The following is a 3,433-nucleotide window of genomic DNA, read 5'->3' on the forward strand; positions in this document are numbered from 1 at the left end:
CCAGGCAGTCCAGTTCCAGAGCTGAATATCTAATTAAACCATAAGTATTTCCCGTTGGTTTACAAAAATGACTTGGGACAAACAAAAGCAAAGAAATTAATGTTAGTCTTCAATTATACCTGATCATTCTTACAATAATTATTTTAAGTTAGAATTGAAATAAAAGTGAGCATTTTAATATTTGTATAGTTTTCTGGCCATTCTAAAAATGTGTCTGTAGACATTCAGTTCAGTTCACTTCAGTCACTCAGTCGTGTCCGACTCTTTGCAATCCCATGAATCGCAGCACACCAGGCCTCCCTGTCCATCACCAACTCCCGGAGTTTACTCAAACTCATGTCCATTGAGGCAGTGATGCCATCCAGCCATCTCATCTTCTGAGGTCCCCTTCTCCTCCTGCCTTCAATCTTTCCCAGCATCAAGGTCTTTTCAAATGAGAGAGTTCACATCAGGTGGCCAAAGTACTGGAGCTTCAGCTTCAGCATCAGTCCTTCCAATGACTATTCAGGGCTGATTTCCTTTAGGATGGACTAGTTGCATCTCCTTTCAGTCCAAGGGACTCTCAAGAGTCTTCTCCAACACCACAGTTCAAAAGCATCAACTCTTCGGTGCTCAGCTTTCTTTATAGTCCAATTCTCACATCCACACATGACTACTGGAAAAACCATAGCCTTGACTAGATGGACCTTTGTTGACAAAGTAATGTCTCTGCTTTCTAATATGCTGTCTAGGTTGGTCATAACTTTCCTTCCAAGGAGTAAGCGTATTTTAATTTCATGGCTGCAATCACCATCTGTAGTGGTTTTGGAGCCCCCCAAAATAAAAGTCTCTCACTGTTTCCACTGTTTCCCCATCTATCTGCCATGAATTGATGGGACCAGATGCCATGATCTTAGTTTTCTGAACGTTAAGCTTTAAGCCAACTTTTTCACTCTCCTCTTTCACTTTCATCAAGAGGGTCTTTAGTTCTTCTTCACTTTCTGCCATAAGAGTGGTGTCATCCACATATCTGAGGTTATTGATATTTCTCCCTGAAGTCTTGATTCCAGCTTGTGTTTCTTCCAGTCCAGCGTTTCTCATGATGTCCTCTGCATATAAGTTAAATAAGGAGGGTGACATATACAGCCTTGACGTACTCCTTTTCCTATTTGGAACCAGTCTGTTGTTCCATGTCCAGTCTTAACTGTTGCTTCCTGACCTGCATATAGGTTTATCAAGAGGCAAGTCAGGTGGTCTGGTATTCCCATTTCTTTCAGAATTTTCCACAGTTTATTGTGATCCACACAGTCAAAAGGTTTGGCATAGTCAATAAAACAGAAATAGATGTTTTTCTGGAACTCTCTTGCTTTTCCATGATCCAGCGGATGTTGGAAATTTGATCTCTGGTTCCTCTGCCTTTTCTAAAACCAGCTTGAAAATATGAAAGTTCATGGTTCACGTATTGCTGAAGCATGGTTTGGAGAATTTTGAGCATTACTTTACTAACATGTGAGATGAGTGCAATTATGCAGTAGTTTGAGCATTCTTTGGCATTGCCTTTCTTTGGAATTGGAATGAAAACTGACCTTTTCCAGTCCTGTGGCCACTGCTGAGTTTTCCAAATTTGCTGGCATATTGAGTGCAGCACTTTCACAGCATCGTCTTTCAGGATTTGAAACAACTCAACTGGAATTCCGTCACCTCCACTAGCTTTGTTCATAGTGATGCTTTCTGAGGCCCACCTGACTTCACATTCCAGGATGTCTGGCTCTAGGTGAGTGATCACACCATTGTGATTATCTGGGTCGTGAAGATCTTTTTTGTACAGTTCTTCTGTGTATTCTTTCCACCTCTTCTTAATATCTTCTGCTCTGTCAGTCCATACCATTTCTGTCCTTTATCGAGCCCATCTTTGCATGAAATGTTCCCTTGGTATCTCTAATTTTCTTGAAGACATCCCTAGTCTTTCTCATTCTATTGTTTTCCTCTATTTCTTTGCATTGATCACTGAGGAAGGCTTTCTTATCTCTCCTTGCTATTCTTTGGAACTCCGCATTCGAATGGGTATATCTTTCCTTTTCTCCTTTGCCTTTCACTTCTAGTCTCTTCACAGCTATTTGTAAGGCCTCCTCAGACAACTATTTTGCCTTTTTGCATTTCTTTCTCTTGTAGACATTAGTTTGAGAAATATTTTTGCATCTTTTTTTTGTAGACATTAGTCTGAGAAATAATTGTCGTGGTCTGGGCACGGGTTGGAAAAGAATTTCCAGACATGAGACAGAATGACAGGGAAAATAAAGTTTATTAGAGTGGGAGACGCTGTTAGAACAGCGAGCCAGCTCAAGGGAGAACTGACGCTGAACAGGGGTCCTTAGTCCACCTTTATCCCCAGGGTACAAGGAGAGGGATAGGAGACTTGTGGGTAATTTGCTGATTGGATGAGGCGTGCATACTGGGTTGGGGAAAGTAGGGCAAACACCTTCTCCCTATGGGGTAGGAGGGGAAACAGGTTATACTGTTCCATTAATAGTTACAGCATGGGACAGGGAAGGATGATCAGGGTCTGGTTTTTCTGTTCTTGCGTTCCCAGACCCTCCTTGGCTTTATCTGCTCTTTCGTCCTTGGCTCACCACAATAATGCTACCAGGGAATGATTGTTGAGGCTCTGCTTCTGTCCAGGACTTAAGTTAAATTCACTGTAAGTGGTAGAAATGCAACTGAAACTAGATAATAATAAGATAAATCACTGGCTCACAGATTTGGGAAGGATGTGGAGTTTTCAGGGAGAAAAGAAAAGAAATGTTCTGGGAGAAATAGATAAAGCCATGAGGCAGAGATTTCAACATCCCTCTTGTAACAGTTGATAGAACATTTAGATACAAAGGAGAAAAAAGGAAAAAGCAGAAAAAAAAAAAAAATCCTACCTGAATTTAAAGCACAATCTCCAGGTCTGAGACATTTATAAAAACAGTCCACACAGCATTTCTTTACACTAAAATCAACTAGTCCATCTTTATGCTAAATGCATCTTTTACCCCCAGATCATTCAGTAACATTACAGGTGGTCATTTGAAAAATATTGGCTCACTTTCAAATGTTGACCTCATAGACCCTCCAAAAAGGGGCATGAGACACCCAAGATTCTAGGGACTACATTCTTAATAGTTACTGCTCTGTAAGAACAAATCGTTTGCTTCTTTAGTTCAACTAGAATTTCCCAGTTAGTAGGACAGTAACTACCACACAGTAGGTACTCCATAAATATTTGTTGGATAAAGAATGAATGGATGAATGAATTACCCCTGCAGACACTTGGTTGAAATTTCTTTACCACTCTATCTTTAAGAATAAAAAGTACCTGCTGTTTAAGTATTCATTTCCTATCTCCAAACTGATGAGCTCTAAATCAGGCATGTTCTAACGCTCCCAATAAAAACAGTAGAGAAGAATTTTA

The sequence above is a fragment of the Ovis aries genome, chromosome 5, assembly GCF_016772045.2.
Source record: "Ovis aries strain OAR_USU_Benz2616 breed Rambouillet chromosome 5, ARS-UI_Ramb_v3.0, whole genome shotgun sequence".
NCBI classification, from domain to species: Eukaryota; Metazoa; Chordata; class Mammalia; order Artiodactyla; family Bovidae; genus Ovis; species Ovis aries.